The following is a 15,442-nucleotide window of genomic DNA, read 5'->3' as shown; positions in this document are numbered from 1 at the left end:
CCAAGCAGTACCATTATGATGGTCTGTGGCAGGGAGCAGCATTCACTTTGCTTGTTTATTCATTCATTCAACAAACATTTATTGAATAAACTCTGTGGGTCAGATGCTTTCATAGGGTTATCTGATTCTTCAGCAGTATGGAGAATCAGGTAATGTTTTCTTTTTCTTTTTTTTTTTTAATATGAGAAAAATATCTCTGAGAGGTTATAATCTCCCCAAGGGAAAAATAGCTCATAAATGAGGGATAGTACATTTGTACAGTTCCTTCTTCTTATGCAGGTGGTACCCTAGGCATTTTACATTTGCAAACTTCCATAATCCAGATATATTCTTGTAAGGCAAGAAGTATTTTTTTTAATTGAAGTATAGTCAAGTTTACAATGTTGTGTCAATTGCAAGGTGGTTTTTTTTGAATTTTGAATGGAGAAAATATTTTTTGAGGGGGTTAATTAAGTTTATTTATTTGTTTCATTTTTCTAAAATGAGGTACTGAGGATTGAGCCTAGGTCCTTGAACATGCTAAGCACGTGCTCTACCACTGAACTGTACCCTCCTCCCCAAAGCAAGTTTTCTTACCCATTATTCTGCACCTTAGGAGTTCAAATAAATTGGCGTTGAAATCCAGATATTTTGATCCTACTATGGTTCTTTGCATTATATCCTGCTGAGGGGTGGGGAAGCAGTTCCTTTATTCATTCATTTATTCAGCAGTTTTGAGCACCGACTTTGCATCAGGGCCTGCCTAGGTGCTTGGAAACAGAAAACAAGAAATGATCCTTTTCTGCAGGGGATGGAAGCCTAGACCAAAAGCTGGGTAATGTGATCTGAGCTTCAGTAGCCATGTGCAGACGCTGAGGACAAACTTATCCCCGATTTGCTTGGACTTCCCTTGCCTTCTGGCTGGTGCACACCAGGTCGCCGCATCCCAGTGAGGCCCGCAGCCCACAGCACAGTATGTACATCGATTTACCCTCCCTTCTCGGCAGCGCCTGCAGCATGAACGCCCCTGACTACATGCAGTGCGCTGAGGACCACCAGACTCTCCCGATTGTGGTCCAACCCGTGGGGATCATCTTAGAGAATTTCTTTTGCATCTATAATGGAATCTCCTTGGTGAGCCAGATCAGACCGTGCGGCTCCCAGTGGGCACTCTGTATCTACTATAGGTATCTCTATGCGCCCGAGAATGGATGGAGTGACTTCCAGACCCACCGCAATGTCATGGGCCTTGTCACCATTACTGACTGCCTCTTGGCCAAGACCTTCTAGAAGCTCCACGCACAGAGGAGCTGTATGGCACCACGCTCTACGACTCTCAGCTCTTTGTCTTTGTGCTGTATGGGGAGGTGGCCGAGCAGCCGCACACCGACGTGGCCTTCAATCTACGAGGACTGCAGGGTGGTGGAGAAGAGGATCGACGACTTCACTGAGTCACTCTTCATCTTGCCCAAGTCCAAGTGGCTGGATGGGGACCCCGAAAATTCTGGGGAGAAGACCCCCCTCCTCTACATCCTATTTGAGAAGGAGGACTTCGTGGGACTGGACACAGACAGCAGGCAAGTCAACCTGAAGGCCGGGCCACCCTGGCTGTGTGACAGATTGCTTCCCTACATCCAGAATGGGATCATCAAGGAGGAGGGCTTTCTTGTAGCCAAGGCGGGAAGGAGGTGTAGCCCGCCGGTTTTCAGACGTTTAAAACTAAATCCGCCTTTGTTTCAGAGAGATCCTTTTAGGGTTAGTGTGGACACTTACTCCCCTCTTTCAGCCAGGACACTTGGGGGGACCCCTGGAGTTGCTGTCCAATAGAGTAGCCACAGCTACTGTTGTTAGTAGTGCTGGGGAGGAGGCCGGTCTGAGCTGAGATGTGCTGTAGGTCAAATGCACATCAGACGCTGAAACTTGTCTAGTAAAAAGAATATAAACTATCTTGTTACTTTCTATATTGATTACACGTCAAAATGATAGTATTTTACATACAGTAGAATAAGTAAGGTCTGTTCTTAAAATCAGTTACTTGGTTTTTTTTTTGTTGTTACATTTTAAACGTGGCAACTGAGAAACATTATTTACATGACTCTCATTTCATTCCTGTTGGACAGCCTGTCCTGGGACAGTTTCATCCCTTTGCTTATAAATGAGACTCTGAATCCCGAGACGCAGAACGAGGTGCTGGTTGAGCTCAGGGTGGAGCCGATGTCTCCTGCCTCCCAGGCCCAGCACCAGCACGGCTCAGGCCCTCTCCCCTGCCTGACAGCCACCATGCCAAGTTAGGGCATCAGAAACACTGCCAGGGGCTTCCGAATTAGCTCCTTAAGCAGGGAAAGGCATGTCACGGTGTATGGGACACAGCAGGGAAAAATTCGTCCTCACTTTGTCCCTGTGATTAGGTCAAAGACCCCACTCTGCCTTGGAAGTGCAGATGATCTCTTCTGGGCTGCCTAACCCCTCACCCTCTACTATGTTTCCCTGTGTATCTTTCAAGCTGTCCCTCGGGCAGAAGAGAGTGAGACGTCTTTGCCGAGAGGTGGTCCCCCTTTACTGGGGAGAGTGAGGTGAGCTGTGTCCCCCCGGCCTACGGCCTCGGGCCTTGAGTCTGGAGAGCGCTCATGGCGGTCCCACAGGTGACGGTCGGAGGACATGGCACGTGCTGCCGGGCCCGCTGTGCAGGAGGGGCTCTGTGATTCTCTGTGATTCTAAGGTCAGATTCTCCTTTCTTGTTGTTGGTAAGATGGAGGAGAAGATGCCAGAGAATTGATAAAAAGAAAATCCACACCAGTCCTGTGAATGACAGACACAGGGGATCCGTGTCCCACCTGCGTGTGGTGCCTGGCAGGCTCTGGAATAATTTTCACTTCCTCCCCGGACATTCCTCTATGGCTTAAGGAAGGGGAGAGGCATGTCGTGGCCATGATCTGTACTTGTCCTCACAGGGCCCTGTGATCTACATGCCCACACTACACTTCTGCTCCTTGGAGATGAGGTGTCAGGTTTAGGAAACTGGGCACTGCTGAGGGCATAGCTGCCAGAACCGTGCTACACCAAGGCTGGCTCCGTTCACCTCACCTGTCACCTCCTGTTGAGTCCTAAGGCGTCATTCAAGGTAGGTGCATCGGTGCAATGAAAGCAGGGACCTCCTTCACCCCCTGGACAGACTGGTGGGTGATCAGTGGAAGCCTGGAGCCCTGCCCCAGCCCCACGCCAGTGCCTCCTATTTTGTCATAGGAGGCACTGGTGACATTTTTGCTCAGCAACAGCTTGGCTCTGATTCTGCAGAGCCAACAGAGAATGCCAGCTTGTTTTTGCCTTTTGAAGTCTGCCCTTGGGATTTGGCGGAGTAGCTGGATGTGTGCTTAGCCCATAGTGGTTGACACTGTCACCATTGTTTACCCAGAACCTTGTGTACCAGGCATGGCTGCCGGCATCAAAATACAGCAGCACATTAAACCTCCCTCCTGGTGGGTCTGTCTGTTCTGGTACCATAAGGGCTCAGCCAGCATCTGAACGTCAGTGAGATAACGTGGCCAGTGAGCTCGGGTCAAGCACGTTCTCCTCCAGTGACTTTTACTCCATTGTTGCTTTTACTATTACACAGTCATTAATTTTTTAAACAATGCTTTGGTTCAGGAGCAGAACCTAATTCTCCCCTGTTCCTCTTGGTGGGAGTGAGTAAAGTTGTCCAGCTTGAAATGCGACCACATTTTCTAGCTCAAAAGCTGTCTACACGCATCTAGGTGAAGTTTTGGTTTGGGGCGCTGACCACGTTGGGGTCCCCCGGCAGCATCGCTCCCCTCAGGCCCCTGCCTTCCCTGGATCAGGAGGTGAGGGTGGGTCTCACCGTCCCCGCGTCCCTGTCCTCATCACACTCACGTAATTTCTTGTAAATGCTGTCAAAGTCATTTTTGTTCTCGTGTGTTTCTAATTTTGGCTGTTCCTCTATTCCTTTTTCTATTTTCCTTTATCCCTTATACCACCCCGTGAGCATGTTGTTCGGTCTGAAAATGTGGGCTGTGCACACCCTGCATTGGAATAGCCAGATCGCCCTCTGTGCCGTCTCCATTGCTATAAAAAGCAAAAACTTAACAGTTGCCATGATTCGTATATTATCCTAGTCATCTTATTTTCTACTTTTTTGGAATTTTTGCTATGTTAGCACATCACCCACTGGAGTTTGATATATGTTAAAGTCCTTGCTTTGAGGAACCTATTAGTTCGTCCTTATATTTGGTAACAAATGCTCTCTTACTAATTTTGTTTATTTGTTTTGAAGAAGTGAGATGCGAATTGATTTAGGCGGCTGCTGAGGGATTTTTTTCATGGAGTATTTAAACTTGGAAAGTCAAAATCTGCAGCACCTTGCTTGATTCTGGCTTTTACACAAACGTGCTCGGCACACGGTTCCTGGCTGTCGCTGTGTGACGTGCGTGACGGCGCTTCCTGGCCGGCGGTCACTGGTGAGGAAGTGGCCGGCTCGGGGGTGAGCAGCTGCAGGGGACGCTGTTGGAGGAAGCAGTCACCGGTTTTTTGTTTTTTGGTTTTTTTTTTTGCATTCACCTTCCCAGTGCCATTTACTTTACTTTGCATTCATAGAGGGGCAGGAGCGGGCCTAAAACCATGCCACTCTTTTGTTCCCTTTATGAGGCTGGTTTTTCTAAGTATCAGGAAAACATTGCCTTGTCCTAAGGAGCTGGTTCACTTGGATCTGGTGGACACAGGGACCCCTAAATGGGACCATAGCTTCCTCTCTGCTTCAGCCAGTGGGCATTCAGAGCCGGGTCTGTGGTTTGCCTCAGCAGCCGTGCAGGCCTCCCTGCACCGGCCTTTACTTTTACCCCTTTTTGGCAGTAAATAGCTGACTCTGTGTCTGTTGCAGCTGATGTCCACCACTGACGGCCGTGTGGTTATTTTGCGGTAGTGAGTCTCCAACACCCCTGTCAGCCGTGAAGGGACCTTGCATTCTCACCCCGACCCTGGTTCATCTCACCCAGGGAAAGGGCTTGGCCACCACCGTCATGCTGGACATGAGGCCTTGTTTCTCCTTTCATGCTCTGGTCCAAATGTGGACACTTCATCCTTCACTGACTTGGTCTCGCTTGAGACAGTCCAGACTTTCTGAAAGAGTCCATCACATTCTGGGGGGGAACAGAACAGAAGTAAGGGTCGCAAGTAGGAATCTAGGCTGTCTGGGTTGGCAAATGCAGGCTGGGATCTGTGATGGCCGGTCTGTGCCCTGGAAACTGGCCTTTCCCGTGGCTCCCGAGAGAAAAGGGGTCGGAGCGAGAACAGACTTGCCTGGGTTCCTACCATCCTCATCTGCTCACTGACAGGAGTGTCAGCTAACTAGGAGCTCCCCCAGACCTCGGGCCCTTCAAACCTCAGATCACGGGAGATCCTTGAGTCCCTTCTTCTGGTCCTTCTTTGTGAGAATCCAGTGCCTTCTGAGGTGACTGGCAGCAGGAGATGCCTCCCCCTCCAGGGAACTCCCTTCGGAGGACTGTGACTCAGTGCACCTTGCTGTGAGCTTGTGGGTTTCCATCGTGCTCCCTGCAGAACCAGACTTGAGACTGGCTTAGCGACAGAAATAACAAGACTGATTCCAGGGCAGGGCCAGGTGGAGGGAACAGTGGAAATTGAATGTGACCTCAAACACCTAGGTGGGTGCTGGGGCTGTTACTAAAATGGGGAGCCTGGGAGGTACCTGCCAGGAATCGAAGTCTAGAGTAAATGGTGGACATAAGGCCTTTTTTTTTTGACATATGGCATTTTTAAGATGCCATTTGTCATCCAAGTTAGGACTTCCAAGAGGCACTCGTGTCTATGAGCCTGGGGCTCAGGTGAAGGAGCTGGACTAGAGATACACATTGGGATTCGTCATTCTTAGCTGGTGTTCACAGCCGTGCAAGTGGATCAGCTCATCTCAAGAGGTGCAGACTGTGTCTGAGGGGGGGCAGGGCTGTGTCTGGTTTGGAGGAAAGCCCGGACCATGCAGCTTTGGTGTGTCAGACAGCGGCGTTTGTGATTTTCAGAGCAATGGCATTTATCCTTAAGGTTCTGGGGGGTGGGCAGGCCCACCCAGGAAGAAATCTGAAGAGAGGGTTTTGGCCACCTGTGCGCGTCTTGGGACGATCCAGAGGCTGCAGGGTCCAGAAGGGGAAACTCCTCAGAAGCTGAAGTCGGAGTGGGGAGTTGGGAGAATGTAGTCACACTCTCCTGTGATGAAGGGAGGGAGTCCTAGGGAGTCCGCACCCTAGCGGACTCTCTTTCCCACGAACAAAAGGCAATCAGACAGAAGATTTGAGGTAAGAAGGGATGGGCGTTGGGAGAGGAGCCAACCTGGAGAACGGTGGTTGAACAATTCTTGAATAGTCTCCCTGAAACATAGAGTTAAAAAAACCCAGACTCTTAAGAATATTGATAGTGACTGGGGAGGAGGCAGTTGTTTTTCTGACCTCCTAAGGGTAAGGTATGTATCCGGGGATATACAGAAGAATCGGGCAGTCTGTTCCTGGGGCTTCACCCTTACCAGGGGGAACAGTGCAAGTTTAAAGGGGGAGAAGGGCAGCGGAGGGAAACTAGCCAGGCCCCGTGTCACGTACCAGTCGGCCGCCCTACTTGCGTGTTGCATTCACATCCATGCCTCCCAAGTGGGCGGTGGCAGCCCCGTTTTGAAGATTGGGAAGCCTCCTCAGAGGTTTAAGGAATTGGTTCATTTAGCAGCTAGTAAATGCTGTAGCAGGATTCCAGCAGGGCCTTGTCAGACTTCAAGGGCATGTTCTCTCTACTAATTCCGGTTGTACCTGAAATGGTGAAGTGAGTCAGTTTCGGAGCCTTTCAGAGAAAGTACGCTTTAAGTGCCTCAGGACTGTTGCACAAAGCTCAGTGTTCTTTCATGGTTCGGAACCACCGCAGTGCTTTTTGCCCCACAGATGTAAGGTCTTACTCCTTTGACGATGGCGTGGTTGTAAATGACATACAGGTGCAAAACCACACTTAGCAGCTTCTGAAGGGAAACTCTCCTGTTCTCCCTTGATCGGCTTTCTTCCACGGGATGTAACTGTGCTGCAGCTAAGGCCTGAGCTTTCCGTATGGAGTGAGGGTTTGATATCCAAATTTAGCATAAAACAGTCAGATGGAGAAAATCGAAGATGACAATATATTTTGGGGTTTCATTAGACAAGACATACTATCTGTTAATGGCTCATAAAGCTAATGAGATTGAGTACAGAACATTTCATTTCTTACTTTCTACTGAGAGCTGTCTTCCAACATAAGGTTCTCTGCTTTGGAACTTCAGCTCAGCCACTAGGGCGCCTGTCATTTTGTTGGTGTGATTGCATTTACACAGTGCATGTAATCTGGGCTTCCTTAGCCCCAAACACTCCAGTGCAGAATCATAGGCTGTAGCCATCACTTAGTTATACAAATACTTCTAAAACTATATGATACCAAAAAAAATAAATAAATAAAAATAAAGAGAGAGAGGGAGATTGCCTTTATCAAAGTTCCTTTGGATTTTAACTGCAAAGTGTTGTTGAGCAGCTCTGGTTTCCTTTGGATATGAATATATACATTTCTTTGCATGTAACTTGGATTTCAGGCTTGAACACCAAGCTCTTGTTTTCCATGAGCCACAAAAATCATAGCCAAATGACACACGTATGAAACAGTTTATTCTTTTTATCTGAGACAGAATCCTTGAATTTGGGACTTGAGCTGCGACTTTCCTGTTTGCTCTTCCCACCCCTCTTGTCACCTCACTCCTTTTTCCCACGTGGCCTCCAAGAGGTCATGGTCTCATAAGAGCAGGTGGACAAATACCAGTTGGTCGCCAAGCAGTGCTGCTGTAGATGGAGCCAGCCAAGAGCTAAAGGACATCATCAGGGAGGACTTCCTGGAAGTAATTGGCTCTACATTCAGTTCTGAGGACAGAGTAAGAGTCAGCCAGGGGAAGGAATCAAGAGGGTGACTCAGGTGGCAGGAGCAGCCTGGGTAGAGGCCTGGAGGCTTGTGGGGTGAGGACTCGGGGAGACTGCCCTGTGTGGTCCAGGGTGGTGGGTGACCCTGCTTTGAAGGACACTGGAGAGGGCCTAGGGGTGGAGGGCTTTGGAGGAGCTTGGTTTTTACTAGAACTGACACAGAAGAGGCAGTGAAGGGTGTCAGCAGGAAGTGACCCTTAGGAGAGCAGCTCTGCCTGTCCTTTTGAGTCCCACCCCTTCATTCTTTTATTCACAACACACGCAATTCTGAGTGTCTAGGGGAGAGGGGGTGGACCTACAGTAGTAAGCAAAATGTACTTGCTTCTTGAGAGCTTAGCAGTGTCAGAAGTTGACTTAGATTAAAATGTTTTATTAACACAGCAGGGCACCTAATCCAAAGTGCGGAGGTTGGAGGGAAGGAAGACTTCCTTGACAAACAGTTAAAATGAGCCTGGAGGCTAGTGGGAAGTAGCAGCAGGTCACGGGGCCCCTGAGGTCACTGGGGACCTGGTACTGAGGTGAGGATGGACAAGCAGGGTCGGGGGTGGGGCTAGAACTCTACCAGGGAGCCTCTGATGGGTTTGAAGTGGGGGAGATGTAATCAAATTTGTGCTTTGGGAAGGCTGCCTTGGCTGTGTGTGTGTGTGTGTGTGTGTGTGTGTGTGTGTAGCGGGGAAGAGGGGGAGGGTGTCACCAACTGGGAGGGTCATTAGAAGACCATTCACAGGCTCGGAGGCCACCAGTGGGAGAGGGGCGTCGGGACTGCTTGGGGACCGCAGGGGCAGAGTGGATGCCGGGTTTCCTTGTGTGGAGGGCTTGTTAGCGGGGTCGCTCTAGCGACACCTTGTGGCTGGAAGTAAACAGATGGAGGCCGCCAGGTGGACTTACCTCTTCTCTCCTTCCCTGCCTTGTGTGATGATCTTAGCTCTGCCAACATATGGAACAGAAGAGCTAAGTTCCAGAGTAGCCCAGGACTTTGCTGGGCTCGTTCAAGTGAGAGCAGATAGGATTTAGGCTTGTGTTGAGATCTGTAAGTTAACTTAGCTAGAAACGTCCTGTCTTTTGGATTTTCATAGGGGTAGTAATTCTTGATAAAGATTGCTTTCTTGGTGAGAGGAAATTTAATACAACTGATGTCTTTCTCAAATAATATCTTATCTTTTAAGAAATTTAATATTCAAAATAATAGGAATATTTTAAAATGATAAACTAAGGCTTTCGTGTAGTTTCTTTGGTTTCTGAGTTGATGTGTAGGTAGACCCTTTGCATTACATAATAGCACATCTTTGACAGTATTTAAAGAGCTGTTAGTGAGCGCCCCCAATTTGAAAGCATCATTAAAGCTTGCTCTGAAATAGTGAAGTCATATAGGTCTTGTTTGCAGAAGCCAGATATTTGGTTTAGAATCTGCAGCATAGCTCCCTTTATAAAATAATAATAGATTCAAAATTAACAAAGTGGAAAATAATTGATTTTTTTTAAAAAATGAAACATAAACTTTCTTGTGCTATTGTTGCAACTGGAAATTTTGAAAAGAAAAATCCTATTGTAATATCATCTAAGTGAAATGCATATATGTCTGTCACATTTGAATAGTAACTGCACAGTGGTTTTTGAAGTCAGGATCATTCCAGCTCAGATACTGGAAGTGATGGTTGCTGGTTTTCAATGGAAGAGCCTAAATTTGCTTTCTTAGCTTTATTCTTTTCTTTTCTTATATTTTCTTTTCTTTTCTTTTCTTCTCTTTTCTTTTCTTTTCTCTCTCTCTCTTTTTTTTTTTTTTTTGGGGGGTAGTGCGAGGGTTGAGTAGTGCTGTGCCAGCATGATTTGGGGGCAATTTGTGGGCAGATGTCGTGCAGCAGCAGTGAGATATTTCCATGCATTTTACTTTCCGGACATCACCAGGGAACATGTGTGGTTTGTGCCTGCAGGATTGGATGCTGCAGGACTCCCTGGTCCATCAATGTTATGTCTTGGAGCTGCTCCGGTCAGTGAATGATTTTCTGTGGCTTGGAGCTAATGTGGTCTGATGCAGATGATCAGATGTGTAACTAAAGTACTGTTACTTGAAATAAGAGAAAAGCTAGCAAAAATGTCTCTAAAATACAGGATGAGGGAGGAGAATTGGCTGAGCTGCTTGCAGTGGGGATATTCTTAGGTGACTCCCTCACTGTGTCTCCTGTCACTATCCCCCACAGCCCTGCATGGCAGTCCTACTGAAGCAACCATGCACTTTCTCAGAAACGCGCTGAATTTCCTTGTGCCTCTGATTGTTCACTTTTTTTTTTGAAAGCACATCTTGCCCTTTGCTTAAATGCCATCCCTGCTAGCCACCACTTACACTCATTCTTCTGGACCTCATCCATATATAGCTGCTGAATGAAAGAACAAAATGTAGTATCTCCATTTAGTGGAATATTATTCAGACATAAGAGTGAATAAAAAAGAAAAAATAAATATAGGGGAATATGAAAAAAGCCATCTGCTCTGGGTAGTCCACCCTGACTGCTCAACCCGGCCTTTTCCCTTTGAAACCCCATCCCTTATACCCCACTCTACTATTTTTGATAGTATTTACCACCTTCTAATAAAGTTTAACATTTTCAAAAAAAAAGAGACATGCTGATACCACTTCAACATGGGAAAGCCTTGATAACAGCACGTTAACTGAAAGGAACCAGACACAAACAGCCACATATTGTTGATTTCAGTGATCTTAGAAATGCCCAGAATTGGCTCATGCAGTGGCAGAGAGCAGATGATGGTTGCAAGGGGCTGGGTGGAGGGGGGTTGTGGAGTGACTGCTAGTGACAGGGGTGTTCTATTGGGGTGATGAAGTGTTCTGGAAATAGATGGTGGTGAGGGCTGCACAACCGTGAGTGTGCAGAAGACTGCTGAGCGCTGTCTCTGGGAGTGCTTGTTGTTGGGGCGGCTTTATTTTGTTCTCATCCTGTAATGTGAAGGGTCATCTTGTGCTGAGACCATTCAACTCCTGTGAGTGGTAAGGCTAAGAGACTTTGCAGAGTCATGTTTCTTTCTTCCCCCTTGCTGAGTGTAGGCAAAAATGGTTTAAGCCTGAGAAAGTGCTCCATATGCAGAAATGTCTTTCAGTTTTGGCTGGTGTAAAAATCTTGTGAGCTTTTTAATCATTTAGGACAGTCTGTAGGGGGAAACAGCCTGTGAAGCCTGGGTGAGACTTGGAAGAGCCGCGCTACCCTCCCAGACACGGGTGGGGATTTCACCCCCATTCAGGCAGTGAAGGGCCAAGACCCGTGAGAGGAGTTGACAGTCATGAATATTTATGTGTATCCGCTGCTTCATCTTGGATATTAATTTCTAGCTGAGTCATTTTGTGGCGGCAGCCTCATCCTACATCAGGAATTTATAGTATCTGCTCTTTGAGGTGAAGAGCTGACAGACTTGATTATTTAACAGTCTATCTTGTATTGATATCTCAGATTCCTTTGTCAATCGCAAAACAGCAGAAATACAGACGTCCTTTAATGCCGATGTGACCTGGAGCAGGTTTAGTTTCTGTACCTCAGTGACCTTATCTGCGTGTGGGGAAGATGATAACAGTGCTTCCCTCAGAGGGGCTGGTGAGAGGAGACTGAGAAGCATAAATGGAAGACTTAGACGAGATGCTCATGAATGACAAAATTTAGTGCTCTCAGCCTGGTGAGGCCTCAGGGGCAGAGATGTCAGAACAGAGCAGTCCTAGCCAGAGTTCGATCCGCATTGGCAGGTTTTATGATCACTATCACCACTGTGGGTTATCAGGTAGTTTTAAGACTTGGTAATATGAATTCATGAATAATGTTAAAGACTAGACAACTCAGATCCGGTTTACATAGTTCTCAAGATTTCCTGTGAGAAATGGATATTTTTTCCCCATCTTAAATCTGAGTGGATTCTCTAAAAAAATTCTGTAGTCCTCCATCTTTTTCCTTTAATTCTCCTTTTTTTTAAATAAAAGTTTTTAAATGGAGTTACTGGGGACTGAACTGAGGGCCTCATGCGTGCTGAGCACATACTCTCTCAACTGAGGTATACTCTCCCCCATAATTTTTTTAAACTTTACTTTCTTAGTATTCAGAGGTTAGAGGCCTCTAATTCTTTTTTTGGAGACTTGTCCATAAACCGGTAAATCTAAAATTAATGGACAAAATTTGGTTTATTAAAAAAATCATTAGAACTTTTATCAATCCATTCAAAAGGAAATGCTTATTGAGTTAAAATGTTTCTCCTTTATGGTGATTTCTAATTTTTGGTCTAGCTTAACTTATTAAAAGTAATCCTCATCATCATAATGACCAAGCTTGCTGTGAGTGGACACCTACCAAAGGCTAAACTGTTTTTCTCATGTTTTACTTCAAAGCAGGTGTTTGACGGTAGGTATCAATGTCTCCTTTTTGCAGCTGAGGGATTGAGAGGTGGGCAGCTTGTCCCAAATCAAACGCAGCTGGCGGTGCCTAGCTCGGTGCTGGAACCCAGGCTGCACAGGATGCATTCTCAATTTCTCCTCTGATCAGCCTCCCGTTGAGTGGTTTCCCGAACTCCTGTGAGTCCATAAATGACCGATTTTGGCGATCTCAGCCTGATGAGGCCTTCAAAGGAGAGACACCAGTGAGAATGTGAGACAGAGCGGCATAAATTAAAATTGTACATTTTCACAAATGTTGCATTCTCAGGTAATGACTTAAATAGTTTATGTTTTCTTTATATTAGTGCTATGTAAGCACTAAAAACAAAACATTAAAAATGATTATAGTGCAAAATAGGAGTGGGCTTTGAAAGTCCAATCATTGCTAATGATGTTGCTTGTTTTTCTCTAGTGGTGTTTATTGACAGAATAATTTACAATGACTGAATTTGTTTTATGTATGTAGTCTTAGTATGGAGGAAAAGTTTGTCAGTGCATATTGAAAGTAAAATCTTTACTCTTTTCTTTCCTGATGATAAATATGTACGTTGTTTCCATGGCTTAAGTATATTTCCTCATTTGTGAAATTTGAGTGATGCCGTTTACCATGTCTGACTGTGAGAGGTAGACGCCTTGTATACAAAGCATCCAAGAGCTGCTTAGTAAAAATGTGCTGTCACAATGACAGATAGTTTAGAAGGATCAACTGTGAATACTAAAGAGGGTGGCTTGTTTCTGATGCATATTCAATATGGATATATATGAATATGGCTTAAAGTAACAAGGATTCAGGGTTTTGTGTGTGTGTGTGCGTGCAGTATGAAGTTTTAATGAAATCTGTATCATTCTATTGAGACAGGGACTAGTTAAATTGACTTAAGCAGACGACCTTGAAGATTATTTACACAGAATGTGTATTGTTACAACTCAGTGTTCATGCTGCCGTGTAACTATACACTCAGACATTTAAATTCGTAGGACTCTGACCAGAAGCATTAAGTTTAGAAAAATCCACATTGATCATTTTCAGGGAATAAGCTTCTCTCTTTTGTGATTAAAGAAAATTTTGATTTATTTTTCTGCACTCTTAATAGGTTTTAAAATATCAAAACATTGATTTGACATGTCAGCTTTTTTAATAGAAAAAAGCTCATGCTGTTTTAATATGTAAATAAATGTTTTTGTATTTCAATACACTTCTATGATTTCCTGGCTCTTTGAGAAGTATTTTGCAAGATACTTAGATTACCTCCTGTTGGAAAAATACAGACATGACTTTTATGAATATAGGCCTAGTACAGGTCTGTTGGTTTTTGCTACAGTGCAAGACATGAAGACTAGGAGAGCAGTATGTACTACATAAGCTTTTAGTTATCTGATTCTTGTTTCTGATCCACAGGCAATTTTTGTGTTGCACCTTTCCAGGCAACCAGGAAGGCCTTTTAAGCCATAGGTGGCGCTGTTGCACCTTCTTACAGTCTTAACTTTCCTGTTTGTAAAGGAAGTCTTAAACGTTTTTTTTTTTTTTTTTGATTCCTTTGCTTAATGCTTCAGGGTAGCACAATGTCCATTATGTCTGACTACCTGGAACTATTATTCTGCTTATGTCTTAGTTTTATTCTATCATCTCGCTGTGAACATTTCAGACTTCCTGTGCAAACAGTTGCAACATCGGACTTTTCTTGCAGTGTTAGAAACCAGTGAGCCGGGATTTTATAAAAGAGCTAGAAGCGGCCTCTGGAGCACCTTAAAGCTGAAAAGTGTACTGAGTTCCCTAAGTATTATCCCCACCGCTGTGTGTCAATGGGTGGTAGGAGATTTGGTACATATACAAAGGGGTGTGGTGTTTTGACTTGGGTTTGTGTGCACGTGCTGCCACTGAGCTACGTGATCCTGAGTCAGTTCGTTCTGAGTTTTTCCCTCGTCTGTGAGATGGGGACACTCATTTCTGCTTTGTAGAATTGTGAGAATTAGAAATTATGTAAAGTGTTTAGCACAGTGTGTATGACAAGAGGGCTCATAATCTTAACTGCTATTTGGTGTGAAGCCATCATTTGATAGTCTTTGGCAATTACTGAGAAACAGGAAAATAAGAAAAGCTGGTTTTATGATGAAAGATATTTGAGGAGGTTCCATAGTTCCTATACACATAATTTAGCATCAGCAGAGTCAGGACAGTTACACAGTCGCCCTGAACCAATGTTAAGCCACAGAATTTTTGTTACTTCATATATGTTGGGGCTTAAGGGGACCCAATACTTATACACATGTTGTGTCCAGCAGCCAACTGAGAGATGACAAAGAAGAACAGGCAGGCGATAAATGTCTCCTTTATTACTGATGAAGCCACGTTCTCCATGAAATTCAGGGCTGTGGGAGAGTGAGTGTCATGACACTATGTCCCAGAATTAGAGACTTACGCAGTCCCAGGTAACTCTGGTCCACAGCGAGCATTCCCTTGAGAGATTCTGACCCATAATGCACAGGACTGTCTTGCCATGGAACTGAGCATCCCGGCTGCTTCCTAAGGGTGGCCAACACTGGAGGGGAAGGAAAGCTCTCATATGCCCTGCTTGTCTCCCCGGACTCACACCTCAATCTGTTAGTGTGAGGAGGGCTAGCCGTGGGCCAGTGGTCAGGAGTGTGAAGGGAGAAGCAGTCTCCCATGGACCAGAGGAGTGGGGAGGAGGGAATCCCCCCTCAGTTTAAACAGGTGGTGGCTTGAAACAGAAGGGTGCTCCTCAAGAGTTTATAAGAGGGGAAATAAGGATTTCCTTTGGGACTCAGAATAGTCATGAAACACAGAAGATGATTAGATGGGAGACTTGTAAATCACTTTCTTATTAAATTGAAATTTGTTGGGCACCAAAAATGTGCTACATTCTTTTCTGAGAGTTTTACAGAAATGAATCCTCCAATTTTCACAACAAGTGAGTAGGAAAGATTTGATTGTTATCCCAGGTTTACAGTGTGGAAATTGAGGCACACAGAGGGTAAGTAATTTGGCCAAGGTAACAGAGCTAGTAAGTGGCAGAGCTGGGATTTA

The 15,442-nt window shown here is 45.5% G+C and overlaps 1 protein-coding gene across 1 annotated transcript in view; it reads left to right on the top strand.

Moving 5' to 3' along the window:
• Positions 1-1,287: 1,287 nt before the first annotated feature.
• The window catches only part of LOC140694905 (trafficking protein particle complex subunit 9-like), an 83,962-nt gene continuing 69,807 nt past the window's right edge, over positions 1,288-15,442 (top strand). The window contains exons 1-2 of the mRNA XM_072957921.1: positions 1,288-1,556; positions 2,931-3,100. The gene's annotated coding sequence lies outside the window, so the exon portion shown is untranslated. The remainder of the gene's footprint in view (positions 1,557-2,930; positions 3,101-15,442) is intronic.

This window comes from Vicugna pacos, unplaced genomic scaffold (assembly GCF_048564905.1).
Source record: "Vicugna pacos unplaced genomic scaffold, VicPac4 scaffold_110, whole genome shotgun sequence".
Lineage (NCBI taxonomy): Eukaryota > Metazoa > Chordata > Mammalia > Artiodactyla > Camelidae > Vicugna > Vicugna pacos.
Note: the sequence above shows the minus strand (reverse complement) of the source record. Positions and strands in the feature narration are given on the sequence as shown.